We start from the raw sequence: 26,656 nt of genomic DNA, 5'->3' as shown, positions 1-26,656 counted from the left end.
GCTTATAGGTCTATTTTATGGCTAGTACTAGAGGTTAGTATGAGGACATTAAGAAACCTCACTGCAAAAATGTGCTTCAATTAAAGCCTGAAAAATATTACAATTTGAACATCAAGCCAAGGAAGAATATACCTTTTAAACACGGTTTATAAACATTGATTTTTTTTTATATCTGGATTTTTGCATACAATGTTCCTAAGATTTATATATGCAAACCTCATTCTAAACGTTGCCGATGGTTATTTTTAAAGTTAGTAAATTTGAAAATGCTACCCAAAATCCCTGTGCAGCTTAATGCAATCCTGTAAGGTATTACAATCAAAACATAGCTCAGAAAGCAGGCATGGTAAGTCTGATGATTGAAAAATAGCTTTAAAATATTTTAAACACGTTTTCTGTCAAAAATTGCCTACAAATATCTGTATGTTTCCCAAGACTTATCTGAATACCCTTTCTTATGAATCATGAGGAACAGAATCTACTTCTTTTATGTCAGCTATGTAGCAAATATCAGGGTAGATAAACACAATATTATGCCAATTATGACACAAAAAAGATTACATTGGTCTAAATTTTATTAATACATGTGAATAGAAAACGATATTTTATTATCCTCTTCATACTGTATCTGGAAAATTTCTGAAAGGTAAAGCATCTGTAGGGGATGGGAATTAATTATACCTTTCTGACCTGCATGTAATTTAGGGAATGTCAATCAATCAATACCAGCTTGATAACTATACATATTGGTAGTCACAGAGGAGTGGTCTTACCCAATAATATTTTGGGTTCTTGAATGCTTTGAATCAGTTAATACCAGATTGGTAGTCACGGGGGAGTAGTCTTACCCAGAGTTCGAAAACTCAGATACGGTCTTGACTTGGCAGCCCATAATTTTTACTCAAAGACTCTGGACTTGGCACAAACTTGGCCCAAAATTTTGACTCAGACCTGGGACTTGGCCTAAAATTTTGAATCAAACTCGAGACTCGGCTAAAAAGTACAAACTTCAGAAAAGAAATCAATGCATTTAGAGAACATAAAAGTCTAAATTTTTGACTATCAATTTTTCATAATTCAAACATTACACTTATCATATGATCCTTTAACACTAAAAATTTGAAATTCAAACTTCGCAAAAGAAAAGAATAGAAATCAATTCATTTAGAGGACATAAAAGTCTCATTATAGTTAGGAACCTAAGTATAGTTATGTTGAGAAGAAAGTCCTCACTGTCATAAGGGCATTGAATTTTTATAGATATATATTGTCCAACAATAAAATCTATTTATTGGTTACTCATGCAAGTGTAAAGGACTCCCTTCTGAACAAGGATATTAGTGAAAAGAGAGCAGTGAAAAGAGAGTTGGATGGATTACAAAGGTCATGGAATATGACGTAGATATAAAAATCACTAGACTGTATGGGGCAGGGGCCTATGTGCACAATTTGTTTCATCATTTGAAGCTCAACCATAGGTTGCTTTTATGTTGCAAGAAGCAGCTAATGATAATGATCATAGACAAATTGATTGGATAGAAGACGTGATTACCTTCTTGAGGGAAGGTAAATACCCCCAAGGTCTTGATAGGATAGAGAGAAGACATTTTAGATTGCAGTCCATTCCCTCCGTTTTGGTGGATGACATTCTTTTCAAGAAAGACCTTAATGGTGTTTTGCTAAGATGCATTAAAGAAGATTAGGTCAGCAGAGTACTAAAGGAATTTCACGATGGCCCCTCAGGTGGCCATTTCTTTACAAGGACCATGACAATGAAGATAATGAGGGTTGGCTATTATTGGCCAACCCTATTCAATGATTCATATAGATGGGTGAGGGAATGTGATAAGTGTGCCTTCTTCTTAAGTAAACAAAGATTGGCAACCTTTCCTCTCCACCCTATCCAAGTAGACCAACCATTTGCACAACATGGATTAGACTTCATCAGACCCATCAATCCTCCATCAAGTGTTGGTCATAAGTGAATCCTAAAAGCCACATATGACTTCACAAGATGGTCAAATGTAGTAGCATTAAGAGATGCCATTGAGACTTTAGTTCTTGATTTCCGTTATGGTATTGTAACAAGGTTTGGCACTCCTTGCACCTTCATTTCAGACATTGCCAAAATGTTTATTGGGGCCCAAATCAGTTCATGGGTTTTTAATCAGGGTATCTATCTAAAGACCTAATGAAACTATTATCCCCAAGGCAATATCTTGGCTAAGTCTTCCAATAATAATCTCATCAGGTTAAAAACAACATTGTGGGTTGACAGGATCATGCCCAAGAGGGCTATTGGCAACTACCCTTTCATGTTGGTATATGGAAGTGGAAAGACTCCCCTTATCACTTGAGTTTCCTTCTCTTGAGTTGGTTCATCAACTAGATCTAATTGAGAGTGATGCAATGACAAATAGATTTGTTACATTGATGGAAGTCGAAGAAACAAAAAGACAGTCTATGCTAACGCTAGAGTCACACCGAAAGCAGGTCAAGAAGAACTTTGACAAGGCGGCCACCAAAAGAACCTAAAAGGAGGATGATTTAGTTCTCAAATGGGATGTAGATAGAGATAAGCCAGGTTTGGATTCCAAGTTTGATGCTATTTGGAGCGGCCCATATGTCATCACCAACTACAAAGAGGCCAACTCATTTTAACTGTCCAGGCCAAATGGTGAACAACTACCCATTCTTGTGAATGGGATATATCTTAAACCTTGCTTTTAAAGGTCTTAAGATATTGTACATATTAGATGAAGTGCATGAGCACAAACTATTCCTCTCTAGAATGGTGAAATTTTCATGTTTTGTAGGTTACAAAAGAAAACTTCAACAACAATGTTGTAGGTATTGACTTTGCATCCAACAGATTCTACAGGCATCTGGTCATATGCAAAGCAGGCTTGTATTCCCTTTGAGTTGCTAGAAATGTTGACATTTTCATGCCACTCTTGAGCCATCAACTATAACCAATATGAGATAATCAAAATGGCTTAAACCCTTATGCAAAACCCTAAAAGGGGTTAAAACCTTAAATCCCTAAGCCCATTGCCTTAGCTACTTTTTACCTTGTTCTAATTTTTTTGTTGACCTCTTCAGCCAATTATATCACTTAAGTTGACCAGCCGAAGGCCACTCTATCATTCTCTAACTGGCCCCTCGTTACCCACTACTAATTGCTTAGACTTTGCACCTTGCAGTCTCTCACATCGTCACCCTTATCAAAGATTGAAGAGACCCAAAATACATCTTTGCAATATACTTAAGTCCCCTTTAAGGAGGATTGAAGAGACTAAGAAATGGTCTCTTCGAAGTGTCAGTCTCTCTTCAACGAGATATGTAGACAACATAGTCAATCAAGTGGGTCCACCACCATATTTTCTATCAGGTATCAAATAGACCAAGAAATCTCCTCTTTGATGTGCTCAAGTCTCCCCAACATAGCCTACAAGTCAGTGTTACATTCTATCACACATTGAAGCGACCAAGAAATAGTCTCTGTGATGCCGCAAGGTCTCTTCGATGATTCAACTTAAGGGTGGCGGGCCTAGTGACAACAATACTAACAAGGACCATTGTGTGGAGCCATATCATTAGGCCCAACAACCTTTCAAGTGGTGATGTGGATGACAAATATTTTGATCGGCCATTTGAGGGACTCTTTTCATGTCTCTTTGATCCAGCAAGGGCGATATATTATATCAGGGCCCCATGGTTCGATCACGGTTGTCCATTTAACAAGATAGATCAGATCAACGACAATGTTCTAATTGACCATTGCAAAGACCCCTATGGTGCATCTCGATTGCTCATTTTTGCACAAAGACAAATCCAATTGCTACTCGGGTTAGTTGTCAACTAGCAGGTCAAAATTTATTTTTGACCTTGTTGAGGGCCTAAATCTAATCAGATTTTTCCCCATCCACCTCTAGATGATGCAAGACGATTTCCATTACTTCATCTAGTCTTTGGAGATGCTTTCAAAGACTTTCTATGCCCATTTATTGCTTGCTGAGGTTTTTTTTTTGTCCTGCCAGATAACATATAGATGCCATCCTTGTCATAGAGCTACCTGAATTTTAGGGATCCCATGCCCTCATCAACTACAACAATGCCTTCTTCTACCCTTCTCAGCTTCCAAAAGATCAGACCAACATGCAAGCAACTAGATTTCCATTTTGGTTCAATTATTCTCTTTGTAACCTAACCTTGATCGGTTAAGGTTTCTGATCTTGATGTACACAGTTATGCTTACACTATAAAGGAAAATCTTGTAAAATAGTTGTGGGTCCTCTCCCTTAGTTTTTTCGGATTTCTCATATAGAATTGTTTTGTATTTGTAAATCATCTTGCCTTTTATTAATGAAATCACCTGTTTTGTCTCTTTTCTCATTCGTACTTGTTGTGTAATGTTATTACGTTCTTGTTGAATGAGTTATTTCCTTGCTTCCATGTCATATGATTGTGCAAACATCCTTAATTGATACTATCTATGAATTTTTCTCTGCTCCTTTCAGTATCTTGTTAAGAACCATACCTTTATATGTTTCTTAGGAAATAGGTTAAGATAAAAAAATGTGTGTAGTGGTGGTGGTTTCATTGGTTTATTGTGCATTTCCTAAGGCTGGGAAAAGAATCACAATTCTAATCTTGGTGCATCACCTCTTTTGTAACATTTTTAGCACTTTCTTCCCCTTTTCCTTTCGAGTGGTCAAAGTAGGTCTTAAAAGTAGGATTTTAAGTGTTGGGTTGGTTCATCACTACACCCCAATTGGAAAGAAAGCCAACCTTCTTCAAAGATTCAACCTCACATGTCAAGGTCTCACACTTGGAGGTTGTTTCCATGTTTCACAAGGTTGTTAAGTATGTATACTTGGCAAGGGTGCAAGATTTTGTGACAACAGTAATGTAGGTCCATGATGGAGTTTGTTGGGAAAGATAAGTTCCCACACAAAGTATCACCACTAATCCTAAGATCAAATACAAATAAAATAAACATTATCAAGGAGAAGAAAAAGGTAAAATTTGAGACAAGTAGAAACAATAATACAAAGAAAGATACCAAGAAGAATAATCCAATAGATTAGTGGATAATGAAGAAAAAAGAGGTGCTACAAGTTCATGGAAATGAAATTCTAGAGGATAATATCTAAACGATAAGATACTATCAATTTAGTCATAGTCATTAGATGTCCAATCTATAGATGATGAGAAGGAAACAAATATCATTTCCTGTATTAAATTCATGCCTTGCATCCCTATTGAACATGAACCAATCTTCCCATATGATGAAATAAACCTATCATGTGAAATGATCAACCTACAAATGGAAGAGAGACTATTGCATATTGTAGAGGATAGCTATGATACCACCAATAAAATTCTATCCTTTGATGTTTTTCCTAACCTTATTAATGAATATGAGGATGAAGAAGATAATGAAATTGGCAATCCTCTCCTTTTCCCTTCTCTTGTTGAGAATACAATGAGAAATCAATTGTATGGATAAAGGAACGAATTGATGCATATGTGCAACTAAAGGAAGATATTTAGGATTCAATAATCTTGTTAAGTCTAGTATTTTATGAGTCTTCTCACTCTTTTCCCCTTGTTGTTTCATTTTATACTTCTATTTCTATTGTACTTCAGGCGAATTAACATGGCTATGAGTAGACTATTCTATTTATAAACAAGTCATTTTGCGATGACAAATGAAGGCATTCAATATGGGTTGATAACATGAAATTTGAAGAATCTTTTGTTAAGAGCTCATTCAAGCCAATTTGTCAAGAAAAAGTTGATATTCCAATAATATTTAAGTTTTAAGGTCTATTTTAAATGTTAAGAGTTTCAGAGTTTCCTATAGTAGAATATGTTTCCTTTGTTAAATGTTTAGAATTTATCTTGCTATATTTTTTTTCTTCTAACCCTTACACTCAAATTATTTATCACTAAGTTACCTTTTAGAGTCATGCTTTGGTCATCCTTTTATCCACATATCCTTTTCCATTGGTTCCTTGTTATCCCTAATCCTCAACCCTTGACATTTCCCTGAATTTAGTTTTTAGAGTAAAAGATGTGAGAACACCCCTACTATAATATTTTTGGAATGAGTTGTGAGGTATCCTCAACTCTCAACCCCCAAATGTTTTTGGTATGTTATTTTATTGGGTTTGTGAGTTGGACCTCTCTTTACTTGCATACCTTATGGGATGAATAACTTGGTATCCTCAATCCTCGACTCTTGAAATTTCCCTCCATGTATCATTTTGGATTTGGCCAAGTGTAGATGATTTTAATTGCTTTGTTTGGGCATGATCTATGATGTAATCTTGATCCCTAATCCTTGGCAAGTGGTAAGGATTCCTTGGTATCCATGATCCTTTACTTTAGGTAATTTGTTCACATGTCTTAGAGTCAATGATGCAAAGGTATTATGATTTTATTGTTCCTAGCATGGGTTATAAGATATCCTTGATCCCTAATCCCCAAAATTGTACAACTCATTTCTTTCACTTTTCACTCCCACCTACCTCCTTGCACAACCTAGCCAACAATTAATTACTATATTTGATGTCATAACTATTCTAAAGGGCTTTCCTACCCAAAAATAGTTGTTCATCTCAAGTGCATGAATTCAGACATATTTTTAATGGTGGAAGGTGGAGAACACCATATTGTCACTGATGTGATGGTTGTGTTTATGATGTGAAGTATTTTTTATGCAAGCTCCAAGTTGCTATTTTAGAAAATTCCATGGCATTTTGACTTGTTTGACATGTGTAACATTGATGACACCCTATTCTCAATTAATTGTCACAAGGATTTAGTAACTAAACAAAGTGTTCTATATGCTAGTTCATCTTTCAAAATAAGGGTCGGTCATTTTTCCATTTTCACACAACTACAATGTTAAGTAAGATCCGTATTTTTTATCCTGACATGTCCAATCACCATTAGAGTAGCTCATTTATGCAAATTAGGAAGAGGTAGCCAATGTATAGTAGATATTTGTAATTGGATGTCTCCTAAGCTAGTTGTAGAATTTTAGAAAGACTCCCAAGTGATGAGATGTGATAAGTTCTTCTTAGCTTAGGATTTTCTCTCACCATATTTGTTGGTGTGAATGTAATATTGATTTGATAAGTGTCACAATGCTTTTGATCTTTCCAATATTACATATAGGATCTAGAATTTTGGAGAGGATTTATTATCAATTGTTAAATATGTCATCCCTTTTGTTATGTCTCTTGATAACTATGACTTTGTAACCTAATATAATACATTAGTCCTAGAAACATTGATCCTTAATGCACTTTAAAATGAAAATAATCTTTAATCGGTAGTGTAAGAGTAAGAAGTAGATTTCTATGCATTTCATTATAAAACACTTTAACCAAGGAAACGTTTGTAAGAAACCTTGATTGATTTCATCTTGATATAATCATCTTCTACATACCCACATCATATAGTAGTGCAGTGATGTCTTTATTAGCTTAATATAGGTTATATATGTAGTAGGTTGACCCTCGATGTAGTGACAAATTTTGGGACCAAGTGTACACTGTACACTACTATAATTTTTTTACTTTCATATCTTTCAATTGTGACTAAACCTTGTTAAATATTATCTCTAGGAACATCCTCTTAGCTCTAGATAAGCCCAAATTGAAGGAAAGATTACCCAATCTCAACAATTGGATGTCATCACTCAAATTTTGTTGATGAGATGAATTGTTTATCTTCAGGAATGACATATTCCTTGAAATGGTTTGATCCCTCTAGAAGTGTGGGAAACACTTTTGGGACCCAACAAGATCAACCCTAATATTGTAAATAATCATTGTGGGACATCAACATTCCCTTGACAATAAAAGATTTAAGTAGCCAAAGTTGATATAGAAATTAGAAAAACACCATCGAAAATTAGTTGAATTTCATCTTGATGGGAATAGAAATCATCTATAATTAGGGGTAGTTATATAGAGAGCATTAAGAGAATTTGGTTATTATGGTATTATGTAGACTTCAATTAGCGAGGAATTATTTTTCACATCATAAAAGCATGCTAGACTAACCTTTTGTCTTCTAGTTGCCTCAACTCTTCATACCTAAGTTAAAAAAAATGGTTACTTTCCCCCTTCTCATTATCTAGTATATAGAAATCCTAAGGATTATATACTAAGGTTTGATACAAAATTAGAACTTAATGTTACAAATATCTTTCAAAATTTAATGTACATTGGGTTGAGCTTTATGGAGAGTATTATCTACCACACACTAGATGAAATATAATAAAACCATAATTATGGTTTGACACGACTCATAAGAGTTTATCATGTGGAGATTCAAATGACTCTCATCTTGTTTTGTGTGGGATTGAAATTGCCAATGTTTAAAACTCCATGTTCTTGAACAATTTGTAGAGAGTTGTATTGCATTATAGAAACCCCATATTATAGTAAGGTGTCAAATGTTCTTTGACATTCAAGTGTATGGAATTGAATCATTTTGAGAAAATACTAGTTCTTCTTGACATGACAAAATCTAAAATTCTGTCTATTAGGAAAAATTGTATTGATTGGGATGTTCAAAATTGATGTTTATTGAAGCTTTAGAACCTAAGAGTTGCATAAGAATGTTGTAATATTGTGCTTTAATGCATTTCTACTAACCTTGTAAGACATGCCAATTAGAAATGTAGATGTTATTTCAAAACAAGACAAGATGGACATCATTAAAGCATAGAATTACAAATACTTTTAGAATATTGTTTATTAGAAATATATTTTTTCTAAATAAAAAACTCATAAATCTTTAAAAACAATACTTATTAGATAATTAAACTTATTCTCACACTTTCTTGACCGTGTTGTATATTTAAAATGAGAAAATTTCTTATCGTTTGACCATCTATCTCACATTATTTCCTATGATATTAATACATAATGCATTAAGAATAAGCAAGAGGATGCTTGTAATTTTATAGTTATATTAGAAAGTAAAGGAATGAGGGACGAAAATAAAAGTAATAGAGAGAAAAGACCAAGTGCAAGTGCGCGCATAGACAGTAAACAACGAACTTAAAGAGTAGCTTTTTTCGTGTTTTCAAGACTTTACAGTTCAATTAAATACAAAACAAAGCACCCTTTTTACACCAAGCGGGGATAGCTCAGTTGGGAGAGCGTCAGACTGAAGATCTGAAGGTCGCGTGTTCGATCCACGCTCACCGCAGCTTATGTTGCTGTTTTGCTGGTTTCAGATGCTCATGTTTTTTGTTTTGTTGAATATGAAGTTCTCCATGAGAAATTGTAAGGAGACTTTTGGATGTGATTAAGTAAATTTTAAAAAGTTTTGTTTTCTTCCATATGAAGTTCTCCACTCTCAACAATACAGAGGAGAAATTGTAAGGAGACTTTGGATGTAATTTAAAAATAAAATTATTATTATTTTATATTGTGAAGTTTGAATGTTATGATTAGATATTTGAAAAATAAATGTAAATTGTTTTAATTTAGAATTATTAATGGATTTTCTGTATATAAAATGTAAGTGACATTTATAATTAATTAAAGAAAATTAAGATTAGATCTATTGAAATTTAACTTATGTTTTAATATAGAAGATAGTCAATTAAATAAGGTTATTGACAAGAATCAAAAGAACTTAGACTTCTTCATTCTTAATGTATTTGTATATAAAAAGACCATTATAAAAAAATATCATTGTCTTTGTCTATTTTTTAGTAAATGATAATTATCTTATATATACTTTTCCTTTACATACTTATGTGTATACTACGACTTAAATACTACACTCTTTGCACATTGAATGATTCTATATATATATATATATATTCCTTTACATACTTATGTGTATACTACGACTTAAATACTACACTCTTTGCACATTGAATGATTCTATATATATATATATATATATATATATATTTATTTGTACTATGACTTAAATACTACTCTTAGCACATTGAATGACATATTAGAATTGGTAGAAAAGAAAGGGAAGTCATTTGTTCTAATCATAGAGGTGACTCCTCTACATATGATGAGTTACCATACATGGGTAAGAGAGGGAGGGGCAATAACAACAAGAGCAAACTTTGTACAATAAAAACAAAAGATGTAAGTACACGATACAATTGAGTGGCGCATTTCAAAAGTCTTTCAAGCCAATTTAGTTGAAATTACATTGAAATATTACAAAGACTATATAAATAATAGTTTGATTTATCAAAATTATGTTTCAAATATTATCAACTTAAAATAAGAATATTGTTAAAATAAAGAATAATTATCATGATCTCTTTAGTGAAACTAACTATTGTAGTACCCAAAAAATGCCTCGAGTTGAGTGAATTTATAGAAGATGTTATGCTAATAAAATTGATGATGATACCATTTTATTTAATGTGAACTACCCTTAATAATGTGAAACAAATTCATCAACTATGCAACTCAACTTCTCTCCATCATCTCCTAGATTCCAATGATTTAAATGATATCGTTACCTTCATCTTGTTGTGGTCAAATAAAGGAAGCACTATCTAATCACTTCTAAGTTTATGTATGGTATTGAAGATTGGTGAGTTGTGGTTACCAATAAATTATACACTAATGAAGGTAATTCACAACAAAATGAAGGTAACTATCTAAGCACAACAAGATGAAGGTAACTCAATACATTATCTTGTTGTGGTCAAATAAAGGAAGCACTATCTAAGCACAACAAGATGAAGGTAACTCACCAAGATAATGGTCAAATAAAGGAAGGAAGCACAAAGCACTATTTTCAGGGCATTCAGGCAGCAGATAGACCGACAATACTGCTAGGGGCGGATATAGATAATGAAATAAAAGAAAATGAAAGGCATTTCTCTGAACTGGGTTTAATTGGGAGATCCAAGGGCTTTTGACCAGGTTTGTGTGATCTTCACAAATGGATCACAATTTTTTGGAAACCCATTCTTGAGGGAGATGTCCAAATTTTTTCAGGGGCATGGGGCCATTTTGTGGTTGTTTTTTTTTTAATTTCAAATTAGATCAAAAGAAGGTCCTCTGTGACTACCAATGGAGTTGGGAGGACAAATTTTTATTGCTCCTGAAACTGTGGTACCCGACCTTCAATCCCACCACCAAAGCTTTCAACAAATTTCCAATGTGGGTAAGACTTGTATCTTCCTTTGCAATTTTGGTTTAAATCTTGTTTTGAGGCTATTGGAGATTCATTGGATAAATTCTTGGGAGTGGACAAGGGTTCCCTAGGGTTTCTACACACATCATTTTCCTGTATCCTCATAGAGATGGATCTAAATAAGGGTTTTCCGGCTGAGTTGCTTTTGAAATATGGAGAAGGAAAGTGGCTGCAATAAGTGGATTATGAAGGTATTCCCTTTCGATGTCGTCTTTGTTTTCAAATGAGCCATTTAGTTGCAATCTATGAACAAAAGAACTCAAAACAACAAGATTCATGGTGGAAGGATGTCTCTGATTCCCATTATGTAGTGGAAAACAATAAACAAAGTGATACCCCACAACCCCCTATGGGAATTGGCACTGAGAAAGCCTCATCTTTGTCTGTTGACACTCTTTCTTCCATTCCTGAAGATGTTTCAATTTCTTTGGCTAATGCCAACATTGATGTTGGTTCCAAGGTCGACACACCAGAACACGACAATAGTCAAGGAATGAGTGTAAAACATAGCCCAAAGGTAGTTTGCGATGATGGGAGGAACGAGAAGATAAAGAAAGACTGTCTAAAAATCTCGGTGCTTCGGTCATCTCATGTTGATGGATCCAAGAAAGAGTTGCAAGAAGTAAGAGTTCTGGAGAAGGGATGGACAAAAGTGAAGAGGATAAGAAATAAGTGCGCCAGGGAGGATTTTTTATTCAGTATGATTCTCCATCCCAATGATAAGAATGGAGTTATAATAACTAGTAAGGGATGACTTGTTACAGGGTATTATACTTTGGTGCATTGTTTGTCTAGGGAGGGGATTCTCTTGTTGTAACCCTCACTTGGTTTAGGCCAGGTTTAAATCCTGATATTATTAATTTAAAAAGCAACAATTACTGATAAAAAAAAAATAAAAAAATCTCAAGGAGGATACCTCATCAATGGTCACTATTGATAAGTGAATTAAGAAAAAAAGAAATAACAATTAAAGAAACAAGTTGTATAATGTATTGAAGATTGAACCTATATACACATCATAATGTATTTGAATTTTGCACCTTAATAGGTTCCACAAACCAATTTGATATAAATGACATTAATACTCACCACCACCACCACAAACAGAAACAATTACAGTGATCTTAAATCTTCCCAATTGTATGTTTAATCCTAATTTCATTTATCTCTCCTAATTATATGCTTGGTCCCCACTTTGTAACTCACTTTCCTATTTTTCAATTATATATTGAATCCATTCTTGCTACATGTTACAAATTTAAAGTAGTAGGTTCATATTATATAGTTTTCTATGAGTACATGAACTAAGATGCACACCAATTCATTTCTCATTAGTTAGCCGAGAGGCATAATGGCACCCACCCACTAGACAATGGATAATTTAAAAATAAGTTAAAGACTAAGATCTAAATTAAAAAGCAAATTTCTATATATTTATTTATTATGATTAGATAGTGGATAATTTAAAAATAAGTTAATGACTAAAATCTAAATTAAAAAACAACTTTCTATTATTATTATTTATTAAAGACAAAAAAATAAATTTAAATCCAGATTTAAAAGAAACAAATCTAAATTAAAAAGCAACTTCCTATTATTATTTTTTTGATCGATAACAATTTAATATATATTACTTAAATAGAAAATTTTTACATCCGAAGAGCAGATATACATTCTGCCAAACTATGGGGTCACGCCTCTATTACAACTAGGAACACGACAAGACACCATCCCACCATGGCCAACAACCACAAAAGGCCACACACTGACACAAAAAACACACCAAAGATGCCCCTAATGTCCCATAGAACCTATCTACTAAACCACCCCAATGCCTCTTCTCTTGAAAAATTGGGGATACCCCTACTGGGTCTTGCCTCCTGTGACACGCTCCCTCCACCTGGCACCGTTCCTGGCTTGCTACCACACAGAGACCCACGCTCCACCACCTTCGCCTGTTTCTTTGGAATCTGGTGACGAACCAACGACCTCCCATCCACATCCAGAGGGGCCTCAGACCAAATGGGGGTCGCCTTGCCATGAATCTTCACCCGTTCAGTCGGCCCCAGTTTACGCACAAACTCCACAATCTGGCCCCAACCTAACCTTGCGTCATCCACCTGCAGTGCAACCAGCCAGGAAGCCGACCATATGACAAAGGGCTGCAGTGCCCCCACATCCACCCCAATCCTCCTCCGTGGGCCTTCCACCAACTTCAGCCCCTCACCAATGACAACATGGGCCACCACATCCTGCAAGCCACCCACCCATTTGGGTCTTAGCACCAGGGAAAAAACCCTTTGCACTTCCTCCACCGACTTTCCCACCTGCAAGGCCAGAGCAACAAAAAGCGATGAAATGTCAAGCTTTGTTCTTGGCCGCCAATCTAGAGTCAGGAATTCTTCTCCAAACAACAACCTCACTGCCCCCCAGAAGTCTTCATCATCCACTCTAAAGACATTCGTCAGCCTAAGCCTCGAGATCAGCCCACGAAACGCAAGCAATTGCCCATCTGACGACAATGAAAAATTTGCTTCCATCCTTTCTCGCTACTATGCAAAAGAAACCTGAACACACCACCTACCACCAAGTAGCCACCACAAAATGCCAAGAAATGGAACACAAAAGCCTTTAAAAGGAGCCACCATCACATATCATGATTACTCCACACGCTTTGCAGAAAACTAAGTATCATCGCCAGTCACTCACACTGATCGCCTCCATTGTCATCCATCACCACAAGGCCACTTGCAAAAACATCATAGATCACACTCTACGAGGATCTTTAATTCCCACAGGGCCATGGCTTCAAAAGGTCACTTCAAATCGAGCTCGGGTTCACTTTTCTATGATAAGCCATCTTACCAAGTTCAAAATCTAGAGGACTAAGATTTCTAAAGTCCTCGAACAAACTATAATTATTTTCCAAGGAGCCATTCGCTCCCACATTTGAAAGTTTGTCAGCTTCCAAGTTTGCTTCCCGGAGGACATGAGTCACCTTAAAATCTTCAAAACCGCCCAACATAAGTTGCATTCTTCAAACCTGCTTGTCTAAGTGCCATGCCTCCATTCAACCTCGAGCTATCCCATTCACCACAACCTGAGAGTCTCCTTCCAAATGAAGTTTCTTCACTCCCAGTTTCCCAGCCATTAAGATAACTTCTAACGCTGCTTGACACTTAGCAACATTGTTCGACCCATCCACCAATATTTTAGCACCAATGGCCAGAGTGTTGCCCCAATCGTCTCGAGCAATCACCCCAACACCGAAAACCCCCGGGTTGCCCCTCGATGCACCATCAAAATTAATCTTAATCCACCCCTTTTCTGGCGGACTCCACTCAGGGATTGAATGACCCTGAATCTGAAGATTAGCCCTTAGATGCCCATTAATAGGCCAACAACTTCCTATTATTATTATTTATTATATATATATATATATATCTAGCTTTTAAAAAACTTCTAATTGAAAAAATTATGTTTTTAAATCTATATTTAAAAGAAACATTTTTTATTTTTTTTGTGCAAATCATTTCATAAGACTCTAAAACTTATATTTTTAAATCTAGATTTAAAAGAAACTTCTATGTCTTTTTATCCAAATCATTTCATATTCCAAAACAAGTGCCACGTAGTGGTGAGTACTTTTTGTTATAGTATTGTAATTAAAATACATGTTCTAATTTTTAATTAATATAATTTTGAACTATGATAAAAATATGTCTAATTTTTAATTGTTATAATTTTGAATCATTGTTATTTTATAATTATATTAGTATAAATATATTTATGTAATATTAATTATAACTTATTTTAATATAATAATTATAACATAATACGAATTTGATAGTGAAAATATATATTTTTCTTAAAAGCATAATTCTAATATATATATATATATATATATATATTGGCTATGAGCAATTAAATAAATATTTTATATTTATTTAATAATTATTCTTCTATTAAATAGTTAATTTGAAAAGATTAATTTATTTAATTCATTTCGTATCTTTCTATTAATTAATTTAATTGAAATATTTTATTAATTAATTTAATATCTAATAATTAATTATTCTTCTAATCAATTAATTGAATATCTATTTTGAATCTATGCTTATTGTAATTAGATGTAGAAACTATCTGGACTGCGGTCCCGGGCCAGGCCGAAGGTTTTCTTGCCTCCATTCTTTCCTACCGGCGCCCGCACGAGTGGAGTGATGTAAAAAATTAATTTTGATTAATAAATTTTTTGGCTACGACCTTTTACTGATAAAAAAAATAAAAATTAATTGAATATCTAAATATTTATTTATTTCCTTCAATCATTTGAATATCTAATATCTAATGATTATTCTTCTATCCTATAGTCTCAAATATTAAATAATTCTTAATTATTTAATCTCTTTTCCAACTCACCTTCCATCTCCACTTCATCTTCCCTTTGCCAACCCATCCATCATGTGGCCAAGGAAATTAATATTTCTTAAATATTAATTCATCATTTATCTTCAACCTCCAAATTTAATGAAATATTGTGTACGTAAACATATTTCATAACCTTCTTCTATATTCTCTCCAACATCCCTACATCTTAGGAAGGACTTGAGTCCACTTGTCCTCTCATGCCTAAATTTTCTCTGACCATCCCTACATCTTAGGAAGGACTTGAGTCCATTTGTCCTCTCATGCCTAAATTCTCTCCAACCATCCCTAGATTCCCTCAGTCAACAACTGAGTCAAGGTGAGATGAGTGACACTTGTCTTCTCCTTCCCCCTTTCTCTCAACCTTCACCTTTGCTCACAGCCATCCAAATCTGCAGATTTGATCATGACCGTTGATCTGAGCCACATCATCTTATCCTCTCAAGGTTTATAAAATCAAGAGTTTGAGTTGAGAGAGAGTTAGACTTCAAGTGAATTTGTAAGCTAATCATTTGTGAAAACTTATGCATCCATGAGTTTTAATCTTGAAGCAAATAACATAATCATATAGCATAATCATTTAACATAGTCATTTAGCATTGCATATCATAGTATCAGTTATCAGTCTATTCTTAATATGCCATCTTGGAAGCTATTAGTGCTTGTCTGAGAGCACATCATTTGCATCCAGGAACAGTGGAGTTAGGACACAATGAGACTTAAATCATGAAGGTAAAAATATGGTTTTTATTTTAATATCGATTTCATGTAGTTTCATTGGTTGAATTTGGATTTCCTGTAGCATTTCCTTTGTATTTTGTGAAACTAACTTGTTGCAGGTAGCATTTTGAGGATGAAATTCAAGTCGACACATTTTGGCGCCCATTGTGGGGCTCAGGCCTCAAAGTCATCTTTGTAATATCCTATCTTACTCTCGCAAAAGAAAATTTAACGCATTTGTAATGTAGATTCACGAATGTGTGAATTCTGATAGCACTTTTATTTGATAGGTTAGCACATTTGTCCTTCAAGTTAGCACATCTGCCATGTAGGTTAGCACTTTTGTCCGAGAATCCACACATTTAATCTTCAGGGTAGCACTTTTGTCTTTTAGGTTAGCATTTTTGTCTTATAGGTTAGCACATTTATCAGTTTGGTTAATGCTTTTTTTAGAGAATTCTCGCTTCTTAGTCCACAGAGAAGCGCTTTTGTAGTGCAGGTTAGCGCTTTTGCCCTGTAGATTAGCGCTTTTGAGGTGAAAGATAGTGTATTTGTTAGAATAGCGCTTTTATTTGCAACTGACAGAATTTCCTTGTAGGTCTGAATGTCTAAGAGCTTAAATTTTTCAAACTACTGACATGCATGTGCAGGATTGTGTTTCAAGCAAATTTTATGCATTTCCTCACCTAGTTAATTAAGAGCTCTATTTTGGAAAGTAACACATCATGTCTTGCTCATTTAGTTTAACTAAGGGGATAAATTGGCAACATGCAACTTGCATTTTGAGTGAACTCCTTAAAATAGTTGCACATAGACTTTAAAAGGTTAAAATAAACTTGTGTTTTCTGTGCTTGATGAAGTAGTAGGTAAGTATGCTCTCACCATCATATAGTGATCAGAAAACTAGACCTACTTTCTTTTATGTATAACCTTTAGAGGGCTTGCCTTCCCGAGTTGCCTTGAGGGGGCCAGTGAGAGGGGAACGACCCAAAGTGGAAACGGGCTAATACCGAGTCCTTCCAATCCACTCTAAATAAATCGTGTTTGTGACGAAAGTCCCAAACAACATGTGCTGATAAGTTCATACTGACACTATATTTCCCCATAAACCCTATGGAGCGTAACCTCTATAGGATGGGAACCTTATGTATTTACAGAGCTGAAAGTGCCGCATGTATGGCCACATGACCAAAAGCCTTTACTAAAAACCACTTGTACTAGTTGCCAAAATCCTTCTAGTTGTTGGCATAGGAGGCCAGACCTCTGAAGTGGCTCACACACATACGATTCTTAGTAGAGATATAAAGTTTTCCATGGGGAGTTTTCATGGAAACTGGTGCTTGGCTACCCCAAAGAAGTGAGTGCCGAGGGTGGAGCTATTGGGTCAAGCATCTAAATATCCGCTTTGAATAGCATAGCCTCGAGGGAACCCCCATGTGAGATTCAACAATTATTGCCTCAGCCTGCCATAAGATTTGTACTTGCTTATGCATTTTGTTTCTTAAACATTGTGTCTTCTATGTCTATAACATGCTCCAAATGGTCAAAAATTAAAGAAATTTATCATCTAAGAGTGAGCAAAAATCCAACCAATTGCTAGAAAAATTGATCAAAAGGGTAGTACAAAGGCTTTCCAACATTTAAACACTAGATCAAACTAAAGTTTCAAAATGTCATTATTAAAACACTTCTTGAGTAGATTTGTCTCTAAACCATCACACATTTTCAAACTAGTTCAACAACTGAGTCACTAATCCAACAAGCTATTCTCGAAAGGTTTCTATAAGCATAAACATTCAACACGCTACTGATTCAAATATTTTAAGTGCAAAAACATCAAAATCATTGTCAAGTCTCTCATAAGGATATATCAAATCCTCTATCATGAAGCTTGATCAATTCATCTTGTGTTCATTATCTTGGATATATCTTTCCTATTTTGAACCTAGGTCATATCAAAATCAGAATTACACCAGCATTGGAATCAAACAAACTTGTGAACTATTAGATGCTTATATGACTTTTAAGTATCGTCTTAAGAAAATAAAACCCAGTTATAAAGCTACCCAGAAAAGAATAAGATTCTTGTATATCAATCGCAAGAGCTTATTAAAACATAGGACATTCTTACACCATTTTCGTCACTATTTACATGGCTGCGGGGTAGAGTTTGACAAAGAAATTTTGCAAGGACATGCTTTTCAACAAAGAGACACTTTATCACAACGAACAAACAATAGTGGTAAAATCAACAAAGCATATCTTCCTAAACCAATAATCACTTATTGACTTTGTCCTTTGGAAATTTCAATTTTTTTGAAATAATCAAATGCCAGTTTGGACTAGAGCTCAATACAAACAACTTAGAAAACAACAAAAACAAATGGAGGAAGAAGATAATCCTGTATTCCAAACTTTTGGGTATACCGCTATTGACGAAGAAGCAGTCAATAATACCATTAGAGACCTTGAGCAAGATTTCAAATTTGATAGGTTAATGAAAAAATTGTTGGCAAAACAAAAAGAGAAATATCTCTTGATGTTGGCAAAATTTGGAGCTAAATTGCCACAAGATTTTAACATAGAAAGCTTAAAACAAGATGCAAAGACAAGTAACACCCAAAACACAGATGATTCAAACAACGAAGATCTAAACAAAGAAGGTCATGAAGAGATGAGAAAAGAATGTGATGATACAAGAAAAGGGTGTAGTGATAAAAGAACTTACGAAGAAATAAAGAGAAGTTATATGGATAATCCGTTGTTAAACCTAACTCAACAAATGCAAACTCTACAACAACAGATGCAAGATATGCAAAATTTAACAAGCTCCAAGAAGTATTCGTTAGAAGATATATGCTCATATCCTTTCGATACAAATTTGAATATGGCACCATTTCCATAGCATTGCGAGATCCCTAAATATGACAAATACAATGGAAAATTTGATCCTCAGGATCACATTAGGGAGTTTTGTACTATGAGTATGGAATTTGCACACGACGAAACTTACCTGATGCATCTTTTCCCTAGGAGTTTAAATGGGAAATCAATGGAATGGTTTTCAAGAATACCATCCGGAATCAAATCTTTTGAAGAACTCGTGAATAATTTTATTTCACAATATTCCTACAATGTAAGGAATGAGATAACAATGCTGGATTTATGCAATGTTAAACAAAAGAATGGTGAATCTTTTATGATCTTCTTACAATGATGGAAACACATGTTTAATAGGTATCCAAGAGACGTCCCTGATCAAGAAAAGATGGACATATTCATTGATAATCTTATCAGTGAAATGAGTTATCGACTAAAAATGCAATGTCCTCCCTCCTTCGCCAAGATGATTGAGAATGGTTTGAAAATAGAAGATGCGATGGTAAAGAAAGGAGAGCTAAAACTTTACAATAATTCTTACAACAACAACAACAACAACAACAACAACAACAACAACAACAACAACAACAACAACAACAACAACAACAATGACAAACCTAAATTCTGGTCAAATAATAGGAATGTCATCAATGGAGGAAATGACGTCAATAGTGCTATGAAACAACAACCAGTTTTTAATCTATCAAGTCAAATCCCAAGCAATAACAACCAAGAAAGCAATAAAACCAAGTCCTTCTTCTCCAATCCTCAAATGAAATTCACAAACATTGGAGAACCATTGGAATCAGATTTAAAAACTCTTCTTGCAAACAAACTGATTGTGTTACCAGAAGCAAGAGGCTATGAACCACAAGTCAAGCCAAATTGGTGGAATGACAATCATTTTTGTAATTACCATCGGAATAAAGGTCACCAAATAAATGCTTTTCAAAGATTGAAACACCTTATCCAAGATCTAATCGATAATGGAACTATCACAGTGGATAGCCACAAGACAAATGAATCACACCTAGCTTTCAAAACTCCACTTTCGAATTATGACAAAGGTGAGCCATCCCAATTAAAAGATGACAAAGGAAAAGCCAAAGTGAACTACACTTATACATATGATGATGTGGTAAATGCTATCATTGTTAAAGATAATCCACCTTCAAAGATAATCAATGTTATTACGAGAAGCAAAGAAAAGGTTAACTTTCCAGGTATAACAAAGACCCAACATCCACTTCACAACAATACAATTTAGTAGAGTAATTACAAAGAATACCCACTCAAATATCAATTTTGAAACTTCTCAAAGTTTCACCTATGCATAAGGAAATTTTGGAAAAAGCTCTAGTGGAAACAACAATTTCAAAAGACTTGGATATAGATCAGTTCCAAAACATGGTGGGATACCTTATAGCCGCTCATTGCTTATCATTTTCTGAAAATGATGACGCGTCCTTACAACATCCTCACAATGCTCCATTGCATGTTGAAGTCACCATTAATAAAACACGTGTCAAATGCATACTCATAGATGGTGGAGCCGACTTAAACATTTGTGCATTAAGTTTGATAAAAGCTTTGGGATATTCAGAAAATGCAGTGGATCCAAAGAAGAAAATAACCATTAAGGCTTATGATGAAGCAGAACGTTCTTCTAAAGGAACTGTGGTGTTACCAATCAAAATAGGACCCGTGGAAAGGAATACATTGTGTTAGGTTTTAGATTTGAACCTCTCTAACAACATTCTTTTGGGAAGGCCATGGATTTACGATATGCAAGCAGTTCCTTCTATGTATCATCAATGTGTAAAATTTCCTCATGAAGGACAAGAGATCACTATAATTGCAGACTCTAGTCAATATTGCAATTATTTAAAGCCAACACAAGATACAAGAGTTCCACATAACAAAGAATCAACATATCCTACCAAAGAAATTCAAGAAAAGTTATGGGAAACCTTTGAGAAAAAGCTCAAATTAAATGATGAAGGAATGCGAAAATATTCTTTGCATAATTTTCCACTTTCCCCTAAGTCATATGGAAAGCCTACAAATATCCAATCAAAGACCTAAGAGAAATCAAAAGATATATTTAATGGAGCATTTTTTAGAGCTGGAACCCTTGAAGAAGAAACTGAAGACAAGGACATTCTTGGTTGGTTGAAAAAAGATGGAAATGAAACTATAGAAACAGCTGCAGAAGTCAATATTCCCATAGAACAATATGGCAATGGTTATAAAATCATGAAAAAATGGGATATGAAGGAAAAAGACCAATTGGTAAACGACATCAAGGTATTTCAGAACCAATTTGTCCCCCCTTGCAATATAAAGAAGATAAGTCAGAGACTTGGATATCTAAAGTCAAATCAAAAGCACCATAATTATCAACAATCAAAGTGGAGAAAGAAATCAGTCTCTAAAGAAGAAAATTGGCAAGAAAACATCAAGCAACAGAAATAGTAACCAATAAACAAAAGAAACAAGAAGAACATGAAAAGCAAGAAGAAGAGATTACCATCAAAGGAAAAAGAAGAATCTTGTCAACAAGTTCAAGAAATATGAGCAAACACAAAATCTGAACAAGATATTCCAGAAGCAGTGAAAATAGAGATGGCAGAAATCAGGGAACTTTTTGCACCATACAACATTCCTGTATGGTATAGTGGGGTAGCCCTAGACAATGGTTCAGAGACAGATTCAAACGAGTATGAATGGGGTCCAGATGTCTTATCTAATACATCAAGTAAAGAAAACAATGAAGAACAAACAAGTATTACAGAGGAAGACTTGTCTATTACAAAACAAAAGATGGATTTAGAAAGAAGATGAGAAGAACTTAGAATCCAGAGAAAAGAGGCATATGCAAGACAACAAAAGAAAGAGGATGACAAAGACAAAAAAATAATGCCACAAGAAGCAAAAACAAAGATAGATCAAGCATCTGGAAATATCAGATTTTTATCAAATAAGGAACAAGATGTATCAAGATGTGGCAGAAACATAGAAGAATTAAGAAATCGTCAAGTAGGATTGACTATTAGTCCAGAAGAAGTTGAGTTTAAAAGAAGACAAAATTAGCAAAAGAATCCTCTTTATCATTTACACAAGTATGTCAACTTCAAAATGCAAATGAAGTCATTGAAAATAATCAAGAAGGAATTTACAGTATTAAAGATGTGTGTGTTGATATAATCCATTCGTTTAAGGGACAAACGTTAGCTGAAGAACCATTTGACTGTGAACTACAAAATACTAATACTGATTTTGTTAGAACTAATTGGAAGACACTTGGGAGAGACAATTATCAAAATCATTCGATCTATGACATTACCTACTCCATGCCAAATTATGATCATTATGTCATGAACTTTGAAGCACCTAACGATGACAATGATTATGACTTACCCCTTCTTCATCCTGAACTAATTGATTGGGATAATTTAGAAAACCCTGAATTGTAATGCCCCGTTAGGAACCCTAAAGGAAAACATCATAATCTATGCAACTAAGGGTGAAATAATTTTTATTTATTTTTGATTAAGTGCATGAATTAAACCTTAGCAAATCTAATAACACAACGGAAGTCTAACACCTAAATTTCCTAAGGGTTACCAACGAATATTACTTCGTAAATTAAATATTTAAGATAAAATTTCCACAATGAAAGAATTCAAAATACTTCAAAGAATTCATATAATATATACAAAGAATTAAGTAATTGAAATAGCACACATTACAATGTTTCTTTTCTTACAATATTCAAAAATACATGTTTTCAAAAAAATTACATCATGAGCTAAAATGTTACAAAATGAAAGTTACATAAAGTTTCTTTTCAAGACCTCTAGTTTTCAACTAAATAATGGTTAGGAACAAGAGCTGGTACATGAACCACGAACCAAGAACATCAATGAAGTCCTTCCTCGCCTGAAGATACGTTCCAGTACATCTGATGGGAAGTGACACTACCACCCGACCATGTGATTCTGAAAAGGAACCACCCCACCGTGCTGGAGATAGTAGATAACCCTCAAGCAAGAAAAATAAAACAAGAATGAAAGGACTACAAGACTCCACTCACAATCATGTGAACCAACTCACAAAACACTAGTGACTCTAAGGAGAAAGTGTCATCGCATGTCTTACGGTGGATACCATGGTACAACCTCCATAGGTCCCGGCCCCCATCCTGGGTTATCCTGGTAACCTCTCCCGAACCTCCGATTCCAACTAAGACTCATGCGGTCCCTACCAATCCTCTCACGAAGACAAGGTGGTAAGTTTGCCATTCCAGGCCTTCTCGCTACATTATGAGCCCTGTACTAGCACTCACCTATGTGCGAGGCACATTATTTTATTTAACTTTTATTCTACCCTTCCCTAATCATTTATTAGATTTTCACTTTCTTAACCAACTTCCAACGGGTTATCCAGTCACCACTTCGGGCACAACCCCCACTCGAAAGCCACTCTCTCTCTTAGGACACTACAGGATAGTTCTATCTACGGAGCTCTATGGTGACACAGACAGCCATACCCAATTCTGACCTACCTCGGATGAAAGATACATAATTACTAACCTAAGGTTGACCATTACGAACAACTCACAGCGGCTCATTTCCTTAAGGTTATACATCTAAATAACTGGCCAAAACACAATACACAAGACATACTGACAACATGACTCAATGTACTTAGCTGCGACCACCATATAAACAAGGCAATCTTACGTACCAACACCTATCACACAATTAACTTGCAGAACGAATATACGTTGCCAAGACACAAAGAACAATTTGGTCGGTATAACACATAATTTAACACTTATTAACATGTTTGAGAGTTCAATTACTCTTGTTAACTACTATAGGTATGCAACCTCAATAATTTCCACTTATACCATAGACTAAGATCAAAATAGATATATTTATTTCATCAAAGAAGTCTTACAAGAAGACATAATACATTTCTCAATAGAATAATGTCTTTATTTTTATTTTTATTTTTTTGACACTAGAGTGTTACATCATTCTTCCGGGAAAAATAGAGAAGTGCACTCGTCAGACTCTACATGATCTAAAGGAGTATATCCTTCAGATTTTCTTTCACTTAGGGGAAAGTACCCCACAGACTCATTATCAATTAAGGGGGCATACCCCTCCGATGAGTCAGAACTTATAACTATCGGCTTTTCTGGCGAGCACTCTAGCTTGGTTTCTTTTCCTTTTTCAACAGTAACTTCTTTAGTTGGACTCTGAGTAGGACCTTTTTCTATCTCTTTTCTCTCTTCAGGAGCTGGGTTCTCTTCAGTAGAGTTGTCAACCACAACAGGCTTGACAGGTGTCAGAGAATCTTTCTTGACTTTCAAGTAATGAGCATATCCTGCTACGGATTTGTGAGCCGTCTGTTTGACACGTACCATCTCTGTAACGTATCAACAGTAAACTATTACTTCCCAGACTCTCCTAGAGCTACGTCTAATAAATCTTAATAACTAGGTTTTGAACGTAACCATACATTTCTTCCATATAATAACAAGTGTGCAATTTGAAATTAAACACTATTCCACTTCTATAGTCATAACGTAATCATAACTTCTATTAAATGATTTTAATTAACAATCCCTAATGATAAATAAAACATAACCATAACTATTTCATAAGCAAGACAATAAACATGACATATAACAGAGATTGTAAATAATAATGATCGTAAACTAAGAAATTCCTGACCTATTGAAATGTTGATCAATATGCAAGACCTCAACGCCCTTTCGCCGATAAATGCACCTTGCTTGCGATCCTTTTCACCAATACTTTCCAACTCTATAAAAAAAAACAACTCTCTTGATACTTTCAAACAATATCCTCTCTGACTCTATTCTTCTTTCTACAATCCACCGCCCTTCCTTGGATGCCAAAATGACTTGTCTCCTCTTCCTCTTTACTCCCACCCCTATTTATACTAAAAATCACCCATAAATTCTCCTATGTTTGGGGCTTGGTAATAGTTATCAACTAAAAGTCTTTTACTTCCATCTCTTCTTGTTCTTCCATGTAATGAGTCCACCTCCAGTTATCTATCGCTCTTTACGCTCCTTGATCGTGGTTATAACAATTATTGGCTGAATGGAGAGGTCGGTACATTACATCAAACACTTATGTGTTTGTATTCAGCGAATTGTGTGTTTAATCTGCCAGGTCTTGATTCAACTAAGCTTTATGTTTCAGTCTTCACCTTGCATGCCAGTCTATTCCCCTCCCCAATCGGCCAATCTGCAGTTAGATGCAATGAACTGCAGCTCGTGGAAAATTTTGGACGTGGAGAAGTGGTTGTTTATCGCTTTGAAGAACGAGAGGGGCGAGAGGTGTCATTGCCTACTGATTGCAGTGGGAATGGAGGAAGAGGGAGTACACGGGTTAAGAAGGAGGAGGGTAGTCGGTGGTAATACCGACCCCTCCCTATATTAAGGGGGGTGGTCGATATTACCATCGACCACCGTTTACCTATTACTAACTATAACCCCCGCCACCTCCTATAAAATCAATTTTTTTTAATTTGTTTTAATATAATTTCATTATTATATTTTAATAATTAATTAATAACTTTCATTATAATATTTAAACATTAATCTTCATAGCAATTTTACGTTTAAATATATAAATATATACTTTGATTTCAAATACTTGTAACTAATGACTTTTTTTTCATATAGATTTATATTCGAACAATCGAATTATATATATATATATATATATATATTACCCGTTCGAAAATCATATTAAATATAATATATTTATAATTCTAACTATATACATGCATAATCCAAAAACACAATAATCCGATGGGCGATATCAACTACTGATAATACAATCACCTTATCTTAACTCTAATAACTACTTATAAGAGACTATTGCCCTCCGTGTATATAATGTCCTTACATATATTCAAATGATCGAATTGCAACTATCGAGCTAACAAGCTGATAAAATTCATATCAACTCATACCAAGATATTAACTCGTCCTTTATAAACAATATTAAGTCATTAGATCACTTGACTCTTTTTCCTCCAAATACCAAAACTACTCTTTACTCTTATAGACGTAATAAACGTAGCAATTACCAATGACATACAATAATTGGGAACACTAGACACTCAAACTGAGCAAGCATCATGCGACTTTTATAAAGATCAAACAATAAAATATGAAGACCAAACCAATTGACAGAATGACTAACTGAAGGCACTCACCCAAATGTAACTGACTAAAAATAGGGTCAACTACTATCTCCTTCACTTCCATCAGAAAATATAAGGTACGCTCAGACCTGTGTAGCCAGGTGGAGATGATACCCCATACCTACCCGATACTTGTACCTGCAACATCCTGCATCACCAA

General features: G+C 34.7%; 1 non-coding gene across 1 annotated transcript; it reads left to right on the top strand.

The window, feature by feature from the left end:
* The first annotated feature begins 9,164 nt into the window (after positions 1-9,164).
* TRNAF-GAA (transfer RNA phenylalanine (anticodon GAA)) lies at positions 9,165-9,237 on the top strand. The gene has a single exon. It is a non-coding gene; the product is annotated as a tRNA-Phe (tRNA).
* The last annotated feature ends 17,419 nt before the right edge of the window (positions 9,238-26,656 follow it).

Source organism: Cryptomeria japonica, chromosome 8 (genome assembly GCF_030272615.1).
Source record: "Cryptomeria japonica chromosome 8, Sugi_1.0, whole genome shotgun sequence".
NCBI lineage: Eukaryota > Viridiplantae > Streptophyta > Pinopsida > Cupressales > Cupressaceae > Cryptomeria > Cryptomeria japonica.
This window is presented reverse-complemented; position numbering and strand designations above follow the sequence as displayed.